General features: G+C 37.4%; 1 long non-coding RNA gene and 1 pseudogene across 2 annotated transcripts; both read left to right on the top strand.

Annotated features, from left to right (window-relative positions):
* The first annotated feature begins 797 nt into the window (after window positions 1-797).
* On the top strand, window positions 798-3,600 carry LOC119473606 (annotated as a pseudogene).
* Window positions 3,601-6,400: 2,800 nt separating this feature from the next.
* On the top strand, window positions 6,401-13,198 carry LOC119473612. Of its 2 annotated transcripts, none has more exons than XR_005202810.1 (3): window positions 6,401-10,026; window positions 10,154-11,728; window positions 12,851-13,198. It is a non-coding gene; the product is annotated as an uncharacterized LOC119473612 (long non-coding RNA). The 2 variants fall into 2 exon arrangements; XR_005202811.1 differs by having other exon boundaries at window positions 6,410-10,026; window positions 10,154-10,489.
* The last annotated feature ends 2,227 nt before the right edge of the window (window positions 13,199-15,425 follow it).

Below are 15,425 nucleotides of genomic sequence, written 5' to 3' on the forward strand. Positions count from 1 at the left end.
AAGATGGCAGAGCTTCTCTGCTCATGCAGACTGTATGAAAGGATCCTTTTAGTTGACTTCTGTGAGTAGGCTAACAACAGAAGCAGATGCATCTGTGGACAGTTTAAGAAACCACGGTGCTTTGGAGGAAAGGAAGAGATACTCGATAATAAAAGTAGTTTTCTTGGCTTGCACGTCCCAGCGGGGAGAACAATGAAGACACTTACTGGATCTTTGTTTCTGTTTTTCTGGCTGCAGCTAGATTGTGAGTTAAGTAGCTTTTGGGGAACAGAGTGTTTAGTAAATATTCATTAGAAGTCTGAGGACGAGGCTCGTCTGGTCTTTTCCAGAATCTTTGAAGTTACTACAGTGAATAAATAAAAAAGCAAATTCTAGAGAACGATGACCTGATGATCTTGTCTGACTTTTCCTTTTGCACAGGTATGAGTAGCGGAGAGGACGTGGAACAGAGTCTTTTCCTGAGTGTCCGAGAGGGAGACAGCGTCGTTATAAACTGCACTTACACAGACAGTTCCTCCAGCTACTTATACTGGTATAAGCAAGAGCCTGGTGCAAGTCTCCAGCTGCTGGCATATATTCTTTCAAATATGGATGTGAAACAAGACCAAAGACTCACTGTTCAATTGGATAAGAAGAATAAACATCTCTCTCTGCGCATTGCAGAAACACAGACTGGGGACTCAGCTATCTACTTCTGTGCAGAGAGTGCACATTGCTTCTCAGGCACCTGGATCTTGTACCCAAACCTGTGCTTGGGGCTGAAGCCACACTCTGTTTCCTTTGGTACTAACCTTTAAGTCAGAGATTTTGCTGTTTGTATTTTTAATGTATAGACATTATAAAACATCCTAAAAGGTCAGTTTCAAGATGACCTAATAAGTTTCAGAACATTTTGATTAAACTTTTTGGGAATTAATGATTTCTTAGTTGACATCCTGGCGTTAGGGTTGACTTTATGGGTGACATAAAGTCATCTGAATGATTTCTCCCCTACCAAGGACATCTTGGTGTCAATGTCAGAGAATTTTCTCCTTGACGGAGTCTCTTATCTTTTAATATTAGTATTTATTAACTTTTTCTAATTATAAATATATTAACTGCATGGTATAGGAAAAAATAGGAAATTATAAAATAGAAAATAAAAATGTCTTATAATCCTATCATATGGATAATTTATAGTTAACATTTAGTATTTCTTCTTCATTAAAAAAAAATTAGAATTGCTTTTCCTGTGGCAGCAGCTGGGGTGAGAGGAGCATGGCTCTCTCCTCTCTCTGCCATGGTGTGTGGTTGCCCACTGATACCGGTCTACTCCAAAAAGTGGGAGTCATCTGGCAAAAATGCCACTTGTCTGCTGTATTCAAGGCTCCTATTTGACCAGATACTGTGAACTTTGCTCACACCAACTTGTGCAAAAACAACAGACAGTCCTATGGTGTCAGTGAATTAGCAGGTCATCTAACCGGTGGTGAGTCTTGGGGTACTGGCAGAGCTGTGGCTTGAATTCCCAGAGTTCGAGGTGGTGGGACTCACCTTTCTGGCCAGGGTGCTTTTGGAAACGTGTCGTGGAGGCCGAATGTTGGCACCAACTAAAACCTGGAACCATTGGCATTATAGAGTGAACACAACCTGAAAACGATATGCCATCTGTTCTGCCCCGGCTGTGGCAGACATACCAGCACTGGTCACGTCTAAGGGTCGTTGTATTGAGGAAGTTCCTGAACTTCCTGTGGTAGTTGAAGATAAAGTTGAAGGCTACAAGAAGACTGAGGAAACAGTTCTGCTTCTTAAGAAACTTAAAGCCTGGAAAGATATTGAAAAGGTCTATGCCTTTCAGTGAATGAGAGCTAGGGAGGGCAAAATGAGAAATGGCCGCATATCCAGGGCCGGGGCCTCTGCATCATCAATAATGAGGATAGTGGTATCATCAAGGCCTTCAGAAACATCCCTGGAATTACTCTGCTTAATGTAAGCAAACCGAACATTTTGAAACTTGCTCCTGGTGGGCATGTGGGATGTTTCTGCATTTGGACTGAAAGTGCTTTCAGGAAGTTAGATGAATTGTATGGCACTTGATGTAAAGCTGCTTTCCTCAAGAGTAACTCACTGTATCTTCCCAGGCACAAGATGATCAATAGAGACTTAGCAAAATCTTAAAAAGCCCAGAGATCCAGAGAGCCCTTTGAGCACCACGAAAATTCATTGCAGAGTCCTAAAGAAGAATCCACTGAAAAATTTGAGAATCATGTTGAAACTAAACCCATATTATGCAAAGACCACATATGGGTTTAGTGGTGAAGACAATATTTTTCTGAACTCAGGTATTACCCTTTAAGTAGTTTCTTACATGTAGAAAGTTTTAAGTTTTCTAGAAATTTATTTTTTCTTCTGTTCTAGAAATAATTTGTTTCTTCAATCACTCATATGCTTTTCCTCCTGTTCTTTCCTCCTTCTTGAAGTGCTGAATCTTTTCATTTGTCCTGTATTTTTTCAGTTTTCACAGAACTTTAAAGGGAAAGTTATATGTTTCTAATATTGTATGTTAAGGTCTCTTTCAGCTCTGATGATATTGGGATTTATTAAATCTTCCAGGAGCAGATAAGGAGGTCAGGGTCGATTTGGAATTTTTTGCCCAGCCAGAAGCCAGGATGTCTTTTGCTAGTAAGAATGGTACATCATCCAGATTGAGACCCTAGTTGGAGCACTAGCTGGAGAGTTCCATAGTGATATCCACTTCTGTGCTTGAATTGCTTTTATATTACCATCTCTTTGTATAATTGTACCATTCTAACAGGGAGAGTAGTTTGGTGACCTAAGATCAATGGTTTGGTTCCTTAAAAATGACAATGATGCTATTTGGTATTCTTCTAATGGCATGCAAACAAACCATATTTTGTTTCTAAGATTAAAAATTTTGTTTAAAAACAGTTGTTTACTTTCTGAAATACCTTATAGAGACAGTTGGTGTTTATTTTTTCACTTTGTACTCATTATCATCAATGTCATCATAGTCATCATCAAAACGGAAGCCCATTCTTCCTCAAATAATTCATGATCAGAATTACCCTTTATTATTTTACTCTTCGACCTCTTTCTACTCCCCAGGACCCCTGCCACTGCTTATAAGTGTAAGTCTAATGGCGCATTTGTCCTTTGAGCTGTCTCAGGTGGGCTTTTATCATGTAGGTAGTAACACATGGGTTGATTGGACTATCCTTCAAGCCTATCTTGTTTATAATATCTTGAAAAAGTTGTTCAGTTTTTAGAGCTATGACTTGTGCTGCTCCTTGCATCCAGCACTTTTGTGTATTTCACCGTTTTTAATGTTTTATCAATGGGCATTTAAGGAAAGGGGCTAGGTAAAATGCATTGAATACACAGATCCATCAATATGTTTGAAATAACGGATGTGAAGCACCTAGCCTGATTCCTGGCATGGTCTCATCATTATTTAATACTGAATAGGTGCTGACATATTAGTAGTGTTCATCCTCACTATGATATAGCTAGATAAAAACAAACAGAATGTAACTCCCTCTTATTTCTGGTTATGTGTTCCACTTTTTCTGGTATCATGATGTACACTCAATTGAACATGTCCAAAACTAAAATATGTCTTTTTAAATTTTAATTAATTAATTAATTAACTTATTTATTTTGAGATGGAGTTTTACTCTGTTGCCCAGGCTGCAGTGCAGTGGTGTGATCTTGGCTCACTACAACCTCCACCTTCTGGGTTCAAGTGATTCTTCTGCCTCAGCCTCCTGAGTAGCTGGCATTACAGGTGCCTGCCACCATGCCTGGCTAATTTTGTATTTTTGGTAGAGATAGGGTTTTGCCATGTTAGCTAGGCTGGTGTCAAACTCCTGACCTCAAGCGATCCACCTGCCTCCACTTCCCAAAGTGTTGGGATTACAGGTGTGAGCCACTGCACCTGGCCAATATCTGTCTTTTTAAAAAATAAGTTTTTATTTCTCATTTAGCTATTTCTTTTAGTCAGACTGAAATGTTTAGTACATTTCCAAAAACAATACCTGACACCTTTGGCCTCATATATATTATTTTCATGTTTTCTCATAACTTTTCAAAGTATCAAAAGGTTACCTTCAAAGGCTTTTTCTGGACATCTAATTTAAATGATAATCATCTTTTCTCTCCTCTAGGATGCAAACCTCATGAAACCAATGAGCTTTATTTTCACTGTTGTATCTCCAGTGCTGAACAGTGTCTGCCACATCCCAGACACTGAATAATGCTGAATGAATGAATGACGATGATTATTTTTTTGACAAAGAGGAACAATGAAAGGGACAGCTGTCACAATGGATGGCAACTTATTTGTTACTGCTGTAAAAATATTACTGGGCTAGTATAGATAGACAATAACAATACCAATAATAATGACAGTGAGTAAAAAGAGTGAAAAAAATAAGAAATAGACTTAAATAAAGAATAATTTTGAATAGGGCAAAAAAGAATTTCTAAATCAATGGAGAAGAATAGTATTATTTCTTAAATTGTGTTGTATCAATTGTATTAATTAATCAGAGATTCTCAGACTTTCTGCAGATCCATTCCTACAGAGCAAGAAGAATGAACAGGGCCCCTTTCCTTTCCTCCCTGAAATCTGGATGATGGGTGCACGGTGGTCCCAGGTGGTTGTGGTCTGCTAGAAATACAAACAGTCCTGTGTTTGTTCTAAAAACACTTGATTGATAATTTTTATTTTACTACAAAATATATTCATATTAATTATAGTGCAACATAATCTTTTTTTATTTTTTTGACAGAGTCTCACTGTGATGCCCAGGCTGGAGTGCAATGGCATGATCTTGGCTCACCGCAACCTCTGCCTCCCTGGTTCAAGTGATTCTCCTGCCTCAGCCTCCCAAATAGCTGGGATTACAGGCATGCACCATCATGCCCACCTAATTTTTGTATTTTTAGTAGAGATGGGGTTTCACCATGTTGGCCAGGCTGGTCTTGAACTCCTGACCTTGGGTAATCTGCCTGCCTTGGCCTCCCAAAATGCTGGGATGACAGGCATGAGCCACTGCACTTGGCCAACATAATCTTTTAAATAATTTACCAGTTCATCAAATTATCTAATTTTTCAGTAACAATGGTGTTCCCAGATGAGACATCATATTTATTTCATGTTTTGTCTTGAGGGCAGGTCCTCTAATTTGAGGAGCACAAAGTTAAATATTTGAAAACAAGTGTTGCAAAATCACCGGGAATCAACAAATATTGCTTGAAAGAACAAATGAAATATCTCACATGATGGAGTAAATTTCAAAGAAATTAATGAAATCACAAAGTTAATATAAAATATAACTATATTAAACAAATAACTGAAAGACTAAACTTTAGAGTAATGGAAGAAATTAAGAGAAAGGCTAGAAGGTTTGTTTGCATAAATATTAAAATCTAATTTATTCTGTGAAAAGAATGACCAAAATTACATTCAAACTGCAGCTTGTTGTAAATTTGCTGCTAATTTGACAACAGATTAATAATTTTTCTAAATAATTTTTTGTGCATAAAAAGTAAAATAGGGCGGGGTGCAGTGGCTCACATCTTTAGTCTCAGCACTTTGGGAGGCCTAGGAGGGCGGGTCGCTTTAGCTCAGGAATTCGAGACCAGCTTGGGCAACATAGTAAGGCTCCATCTAAAAAAAAAAAAAAAAGACTCCATCTCTATAAAAAATACAAAAATTAGCCAGGTGTGGTGGCTGCACCTGTAGTCTTAGCTACTCATGAGACTGAGGTGGGAGGATGCCTTGAGCCTAGGAGGTGGAGGTTGCAGTGAGCCAAGATGGGGCCACTGCACTCCAGCCTAGGCAATAGGGCCAGACCCTCTCTCAGAAAAAAAAAAAAAAAAAAGTAAAACAGTAATAAAGAGATACATATACAGAAAATACAATGAGACAACTTATACAAGGAAAAGCAACATGGTTCACAAACTTATGAGAAATGTTTAAACCTACTGGTATTCACAAAAGTGAAAGCAAATAACTTTAAAAACCTATTAGGAAATTATAGGAATAGCAAACTTGACAGGGAGATAATTTGGAAACACCGTATGTTCTCACTCATAGGCAGGTGTTGAACAATGAGAACACATGGACACAGGGAGGAGAGCATCACACACTGGGGTCGGGGGGGGGTAAATAGGGGAGGGACAGCGGGGGGTGGGGAGTTGGGGAGGAATAACATGGGGAGAAATGCCAGATATAGGTGATGGGGAGGAAGGCAGCAAACCACACTGCCATGTATGTACCTATGCAACAATCTTGCATGTTCTTCACATGTACCCCAAAACCTAAAATGCAATAAAAAAATCACATGTACATGGTAAATGCAAAACTTGAAAGAGAGAAAAATAGTGTACAATTTTAAAAAGTTCCAGATTTTTGGTTGAACGTGCTTGATTAAATATTCATGTTTATTCTCTGCTCCCTCCTGAGGCCCTACTGAAATGCTAATAAAGAAGTTCAAAACCTGTATAAACACACAAGCACAAAGTGAACCGAAAAGATGGTGACAGCACAAGAGAGAACAAGATGACGTTGAATGTGTTGAAATCAAATGGAAATGTGACAAACTAGTTTAACCGAGAGAAAAAACCTGTGCCTATAGAGGGGAAAGCTGAGAGGAGGCAGTCCTCTGCGTTCTGCAGCATTCTGGAAATGCTCATGAATTAGAAGCATCAATTTTGATGGGGAAAAAAGTATCAGGTGTAGAGGGTAGATGGGAAAGAAATAAGAATTAATTGAAAGACTAGCCTCAAGAAGGAGCAGATGGAACCCAGTGTAACCCTCCTATGTCCATTGCCACCCTGTACTACAGGCTGCAAGCTACCTCACATCTGGTAGAAGATTAAAGGTTGAATCTGGTTATTTTGAACTATACAGTTTCTGGATTAGAGACTACTAGAGACATCTGAGGATGAAGTGAAGTGCCATAGAGAAAACAGGGGGAATAAGTGAAATTCTATATTCCTAGTGTTAAGTCCATCAGCTCCCGTGTTCAACTCAGTTTAAAATTCTAGTTTTCCAAATAATTTTTCATCAGAATCTTCTAAGAGTTGTTGATGCTGATTAGAAATCTAATTCCAGTGTGACTCTTTCTACCTCAATTAGTGATTCTGTTACTTTTCTCTCCATACTCATCTAGGATTTTCCCCCTTATCCTTGGTATTATAGTTTTGCTGGAATATATTTCAGTGTAAGTCTTTTAAATTCAGTGATAGTCACAGTTTGTGGGCTATTTTCATCTAAATATACGATGTCCTTCAGTTGTGGGAAAATTTGTTCTATCACTTCTTTAGTAAATCTCTCTCTTCTGTTTCTTTTTTTCTAGGACAAATATTATTTGCTTGTTTTATCTCCAAGATTGATTTTCTATGTAGTAATATATTTCAGTGCATTTTTGACTCTGTCTTTTTCTTCTGTGTCCTGAGAGATTTTCTCAGTTTTGATTTTCAAACCATCGGCTGATTTTTATAAAGTTTTGGCAACAGCATTTTAGTTTTTAAAGAGTGCTTTCTGGTTGTTGAATTTTTTGTTGTTGATTTTTTAAGGATATATTAAACTAGATATTATTGAACATTCTCTTTTATTCTTAGAATTTTGTTTCCCTTTGCATCAGGCTTTCTGATTCTTTTCTTGATTATATTTCTTGCCTTATACTGAGGACTAATCTTCCCTTTATATTATAAGAAGAAAGGACTATACAACTACAGGTATTTCCTGTGTCATTGTTTATGTAGGTCTGTTTTCTAATAGGTTTCCTTGAAGATGTGATTTAGTTAAGGACCTTGAGATAGAAATATTAGCCTATATCATCATCCATCCAGGTGGACTCAATCTAATCACACGGGTTTTTAAAATTGGAGAAACATTCCCTGCTGTGGTCAGAGGGAGATGTGAACTATAGTTGAACGATCAAAGAGATGAAACATTGCTGGCTTTGAAGATGGAGGGAGGGGCTGCAAACTAAGGAATGTGCGCAGCCTTTAGAAGTTGGAAAACAGATTCACTCCTAGAGCAGTTAGAAAGGTATATTGCTGAATTCTTGATTTTAACCCAATGAGACTCATGTTGAATTTCTAGCCTGCAGAGCTGTAAAAGTAAGTTTGTATTGTTAAGACATCAAGTTCGTGATAATTTGTTTTAGCAACCATATGTCAATTTGCAGCTGTTTATTTAGAATATGTGAATAAGGTTTGATGCCATTTTCAACCTCCTCACTCTTGAATCCCTCAAACCTCCTCCCCACTCTCCACCAGTGCACCAATGCCAGATTGAAGGGTTACTCATTACAATTTACATTATAGTCTCTCACAGTTGTGTTGTTTTCTGTGATTTTCACTTCTGTAGCTAAATCATCATCCCCTTTACATTTCTATCCTTTTATCAGTGAGAATTTTGGAAAGATCGGTATGGTCATCTGAATTAGAAGCATTATTCATGCACTTCTTATAAGTGAGAGAAAAGCTACAGGCAAAAAGAAGCAGGACAATGAGGATCCCGAGAACAGATTTGATTTTCTGTTGCTAGAAACAATCACAGTCCCAGAAAAGAGGCTTTCTAACTTTAGAAAAAGGTCCCTATCGCCCTGAGGAAAGGCAGCTTGTTTCTCTCTTCTCATTTTCCCTGAAATTGATCTGCTGGTATGATAGTTACTCTTTTAGCCCTAGGGTCTACAAGCTGAAGTGGGTGGGAAGAAAAGGCTTTTTTCAGAAGAACAGCCTTGCTATTGCCATAATCAACACTACCTTGTTTTACAAGACGCGACTCATTCATGTAAAACTATTGGTTGCCTATCTATGTCAGATTTCATGATCAAACAGCTCACATCTTTTTTCCTTTTAGATGTTTTTCTTAGCTCTGGTCTGCTGGTGGTACTCCTTCTTGGATTCCAGGGTAAATGCAAATGTATTTTTACTCTGTCCTTAGTTCCTTCAGGAATTATTTATGTTTTATTTTGCAATGCTTTCATCAATCCTCTCAGTTTTTTCTGTAGATAATAAAGTCTACGAATGTTGTCTTGATAATGTAGTACTCAGAATTGGGTGTAATACTCTGGTTATATTCCGAGCAAATGGCAATGTTATTTTACTTTCTTATCTGAATATCATACTATAATTTTTTTTTGATCTAAAGCTACTGTATCTTTGTAATTCTGCTTGAAGAAGACAAAGATAATCCTACTTTCTTTTCCTAGATGAAGGCTTATGTTCTAGGCTTTTATTTTGTACATCTGATCTTATTTTTAATTTTACCGAAGCAGATATCTCCATATCCTACCACAGCCTCCTCTCAATCTGATGCTCACTGCAACAAGGCCATTTAAAGCTCAGCCAGAAGGGTTGATCCGACTGTCTTTGCTTGAAGAATGTCTCCACTGCTTTTACACAAAGGTACTGAGGGACTCCAAAGTTTGCTAGATTTAGTGTGTGATCTTTTTCTCTGTAAATTCTTCCTCTCTTTTAGAGTCCTCACTTTTCATTGAGGCTAGGATTAATGTAATATACTACAGAGGGCAACATAGCACTGATCAGGGAAGAAAGAAACGTTCACTGGAAGTTTTTGACATGTCTCCAAACAAGGAAAGCACAGGTTCGCTTCTGTATCCTCGGTCCTGTATCTGGCCTCCAGAGGGTGATGTTGCACAAGGGACAGATGCCTGTTTCCCTTGATGATCAACACTTTCTGCTCAGCCCCTTCTTCCTGCAGCTGGCTTACTGAAGCGCCTCATTGGAGTTCTTTGAAGATGGGGCAAGCGAAGAGAATCAAAGATTGAAAACCAATCAGGATTATCTCAGCAGTTTTTGTATTTTTACCAAAACAAGAGACTTGCCTAGCCCAACCTTCCTCATACTCGCTATTCCCAAGACCTGGGTTCCAGCCACTTTCTTCCTTGCTCCAAGGAGAATTTCCAATGAGATGCCTGCAGTGTTTCCATAGCTCAGCCATGCTCCCGTTGCTCATTCCAGTTCTGGGGATGATTTTTGCCCTGAGTGAGTAACCTTCTATTATGGTCTCTAGTTCCACAGAAGTAACTGTTTTCTGGTTCATATCTTAGCAGAAAAACCTTTCATAGACAAGTCTGCACTGTTCTCATTGATATAACATTGATTTTTTCAGGAGATGCCAGAGGCCAGTCTGTGAGCCAGCCTGACTACCATGTAATTCTCTCTGAAGGGGCTTCACTGGAGTTGAGATGCAACTATTCCTATGGTGGAATTGTTTATCTCTTCTGGTATGTCCAGAACCCTGGTCAAGACCTTCAGCTTCTCCTCAAGTACTATTCAGGGGACACACTGGTTAAAGGCATCAAAGGCTTTGAGGCTGAATTTATGAAGAGTAGATCTTCCTTTAACCTGAGGAAACCCTCTGTGCAGTGGAGTGACACGGCTGAGTACTTCTGTGCTGTGAAAGCCACAGTATCTGGGACTGCAAAGGGAGCTGAACACAAACTTTGTAAGGTGCTAGGGGGAATAACTGCCTCTGAAAGATTTTGGATTCTGACACAGTAGAAACCATGATGCTTTTTAAAAAAATTTATTTTTAATTTTTATGGCTACATAGTAGATGTATATGTTTATAGGGTACATGAGATATTTTGATACAGGCATGCAATGCATAACAATTACATCACATAAATGGGATACCCATCCCCTGAAGCATTTATCCTTTGTGTTACAAACAATCCAATTATACTATCTTAGTTATTTAAAAATGTACAATTAAATTGTTATTGACTATAGTTACCCTGTTGTGCTATCAAATACCAGGTCTTATTCATTCTTTCTATTTTTTTGTACCCATTAAACATCCCTCTTCTCCCCCACCCTCCCAATATTGTTCCCAGCCTCTAGAAACCATCCTTGTCTTCTATTCTGTATCTCCATGAGTTTGATTGTTTTGATTTTTAAATCCCACAGATAAGTATGTGAACATGTAATGTTTATCTTTCGGAGCCTGGCTTATTTCACTTAGCATAATGACCTCCAGTTCCATTCATCTTGCTGCTGTGACCCTAAAAGTATCTGAGACAAGTCTCAATCAATTAAGAAGGTTTATTTGCCAAAGTTAAAGATGCACCCATGACACAGCCTCAGGAAGTCCTGATGACATGTGCCCAAGGTGGTTGGGGTACAGCTTGCTTTTATACAGTTTAGGGAAACATAATACAGCAATCAATACATGTAAGATTTACAGTGGTTAGATCTGGAAGGGCGGTACAACTTGAAGGCGAGCTTTCAGATCACAGGCAGAACTTAAAAATTTTCTGATTGGCAGTTGTTTATTATCAATAGAAAGCAATGTCTGGGCTATGATCAGAGGTTGTGGAGACCAAAGTTTTATCATGCAGATGAAGCTCCAGGTAGCAGGCTTCAGAGAGAATAGATAGTAAATGTTTCTTATCAGACTTAAAGTGCATGTTGATGTTAATGACAGTTAGCTTTTCTTGAATTCCCAAAGGGAAATTCAAAAGGGAGGAGGGTATATGAGGCATGTCCCCCCTTCCCATCGTGGCCCAAACTAGTTTTTCAGGTTAACATTGGCATGCCCTTGGCTGAGAGATGTCCATTCAGATGGTTGGAGACCTGATAATTTTGTTTTTGCTTTATATATTACAAATGATAGAATCTCATTCTTTTTGTGAAGCCATGAAGTTCTTATTCGACAGTATGGAGGTGCTCAGGGATTTGCTGGGTGAGTGTGAAGCTGTTATACTTTAAATGGTTGAATATGGAAATTGTGACATGGCACAGAGTTTTGCTTTTCATTCACCATTTTGTCTTTCAATAACTGGAACAAAAGGTGGACTTCTTTTGTGAGCATATCTTCTTGCATACTTAATTACCCTTTCAACTTGATAATTTTAAGGTAGTTTTCCTGGAATCTTTTTCCTGATTCTATGCTGTGCTGAGTATTTTCTTTCCTTTTTAAGTGCTTCATTTAGGAGGGAGGAGATTTATTAGGATGCTGAATGGCTTAGAACAATGGTGTGCTCTTGTAGCGTCTAGTAACTTTGTCAGGAATGTTGAAGAAGGGAGAGTGAATAACTGAAATTCTTTAGTAGTTTGTAAAGGACTATTAAGGAGGAAGAAAATGCTAGGTCTACTTTCCAAATACCCTTTATTTTTTGTTTTTTCTACTTTAAATACCAGTTCTTATTCTTTTGATATCTTAAATTCTGCAAATCCACATTATAAATCTTCAAAACTGGTGAAATAGTAACTTTTGCCAATTCTGCCAAATGATGTTGTTACTTTATTTTTTTAAACTCTTTTTCCAGTTTCATATGGTTTAACAGTTGGAATATTAGAAATGAATTTTTATCTGTTTAACATTGCTATAATTATGTGCAAGATTTATCAATGTCTGGCCCCTGAAGATATTTTAATTAAGTATGGTAATGGGAATAAAAAGGTGAAGGGCATGTGATAGATGTATGACTTCCCCTGGCTAGGAAGAAAAAAATACATAAACACTTTTTAATTTTCTTAATTGAAGCCTTCAAGGTTAATAATGACTTGAAGAAAGGCAAAGAGAAGGAGGAAGAGGAGCAGGGTTGGGCTTTTTTGTTGTGTACCTCCTGATGCTGTCATGAGTAAGAGGAATAGGAATTTGAAGATATAGATAATAATAGCGGATTATTTCCAATTATTTACCTAAGCCAAAGGGGATGCCATTAGGGATCGACATTATTTTTTCAAGTTACATTGATATGGCCATTTGTGGTATATACATTTGGAGGATTTCTGGAAGTGAAGTAAGATATATAAAATTATTTATAAGAAATATATACTTATTTAATGTCTTGTTCTTCAGGTTATATTCTCTACTGTCTCTGAGAGGCTGATGATCTTTGTAAGACTTAAAAACACAACGCAGTCCTGTGTTCCAGAATGACTGCAGTGGGTGCTTTATACACTACATATGAGAGCGAGAAATGGTAATGTCTTTCAATTCCAAACTGGAGCATGGTACTGAGGAAATGTAACTGCTGGCACCAAGAACCTCAAGCACCTGGAAATGCATTTTCCATTCTCACACCAACAACCCTGTCTGAGATGTCAGAGTAGTTTTATTTATATGATTTTATAAATGTAAAGAACTTTATATAATACATATATATATAAAGTAGAAACCAGAAATATTTAATTTCTAACATAAGTATATTTGCCATATAAGCAGATTGTAACATTTTAAAACAATATTATATTATTTCTATCTCTTGATATTAATAAATACACATAAATGTAAAGTTTCAAATTTTAAAAAATAAATAAAACATTACAAATAAAATTGCCATCTCTCTTATTTTTCTCCTCAGTTTTAATACCTTAATCCCTCTCTCAAACCCATTATGAACTTTTTCTCAAGTCCATGTTTTTTTATTTCTAATACATAGATATTTTTAAACAATGTGTGATGCCATGTTTTGTATTTTTAAAATTATGTGAATACAATCCAATTGTATGTGTAATGGTGAAACTTGATTTCTTTTCTAAGATATTTTTGAGATATAGAAAAATTTATACATGTAGATATATTTCATTGCTTTTAGCTGATATACAGTACTCCATTTCATGAATATATTATATGTCCCTTTTCATGCATATTGGATTGTGCAATGCCATCAGCTGTGATAGACTTAGGCTTAGTTAGACAATCAAGTTTACAAAGCTCAATAGGCCACATAGGTATTGGTTTCCTTCACACCCTAAGTGTTTTCAAGGGGAGTCCTTTCAGCTGTCTATACAGTTCACAGATTATTGTTTTTGCAATGCCTCCCTCCCCTCCTCCCACATCAAGAGCTAAGGTGTGAGGGAATAAGACCGAGCAGGTCATCCAGACTTAGAAACCCCATGTCCCAAATGGAAACCAGTATCTCCTGTAACAATTATAAAAGTCACTGCTCCAAAACTATGACATCTTAAAAAGTATTCACAGTCCATTTACAGTCCAGATGCAGTTTATCAATCAGGATCATTTTTACCATAACAGTCTTACTTGGTAATATAGCTGACATTTTACTTTTATTGGATTTCCAGAGAAACAGAGATTAAAAAGTTATTTTTTTTTATGTTTTTTATGTAGAAAGAGAAAGGATTTTGTTAATCCGTTATTCAATGAATGTTTCTAATTTTTATTATAAAATTCTACACGGAATACGATTATGTTTCCTTATATATAAATATAGAATGTTTTATGTTATACACCTGGAAGTGATTCACATCTCAAAAATTTACTTGCAATTGTCAAATTGCTCTTGAAATATTCTTACCAAATTTTGCTCTCATTAGCAGGGTAGAGGAACTCCTGTTTATTCACACCCTTGCAAACACTTGCATTTCTTATATAACATCCTGCCTTCTCTATCTGCATTTCCTGCATTTCCCAAATAAACTACTTATAATCATTTTTTCAAGATTTGCTTCTGGAAGAACCCGGTGTAAGAGATTTGGTACAGAAGTGGTCATAGAGAGCAAATACATAGAAAGAGATTTTGGAATTAAGTTATTCATGGCCAGAAGGGAACAAGGATCCCATTATTAGAAGTAGGTGTGGTAGTGATAAGTACAGAAAGATCATAGCATCAAAATTATTAATTACTTGTGGTGAATTGGCAGGGGGTTCATGTGTAAGTTGTTGCAGTAGCTTATGCAATATGCTTAGCATTTGAGAACTACTGTGATAATGGTAATTTTATGTGCTGTGGAGCTGGTTATTTTTTGTCAGGTGCCATCAGGGAAGAACAAAATGGAACCAGCCAAGACCACCGTGTCTTTCACCATCTGTAATCAATGGTGATCTCGGAAGATAATGGCTGCTGCTTCCCATCTGCCTTTCAAATCTTGTGCAGATGCACTTTTGTATTCAGAATCACACACACACAAAAGGGGATTCTGGGCACTGTATTTTCCAGTGTAGCCACATCAACAATAGAATAATCCAGCATAGGAAACCAAGAGCCAAGTTCACTGGTGTGCTGCTTAGTTCACCGGAGTGCTGTGTTATACATTGTCAACTGGGCTCCTTTCTTGTGCCCTTTAATATACTCCCTTGTTTTGCTAGGGAAGAAACCCAAACAACAATTCACACAATTCTTTTCATTCATTTAGTTTTAATTCTACAAATGAGAGGAATTTGGGAATAATACTGGGCAAGTAGAAAAGAAAGAGAAACCATTCTTCTTCTGTAGGGGCTGTGTGCAGGCAGCTCAGATTACCAGCTGTGAGGACTTTGACTTCTGGGTTTCTTCCTAAGAATCACTCATTTTGGTGTCAGAGGCAGTTGGATGATGCATCATACCTTAAAATTTCCTGTGATCAGTCTTTCTGATCTTTGCTTCATTAGCCCTTTCAGTGGTTGTATGTCTAATTTCCTGTATTAAATCTTA

The sequence above is a fragment of the Cebus imitator genome, unplaced genomic scaffold, assembly GCF_001604975.1.
Source record: "Cebus imitator isolate Cc_AM_T3 unplaced genomic scaffold, Cebus_imitator-1.0 Scaffold170, whole genome shotgun sequence".
Classification (NCBI taxonomy): Eukaryota; Metazoa; Chordata; class Mammalia; order Primates; family Cebidae; genus Cebus; species Cebus imitator.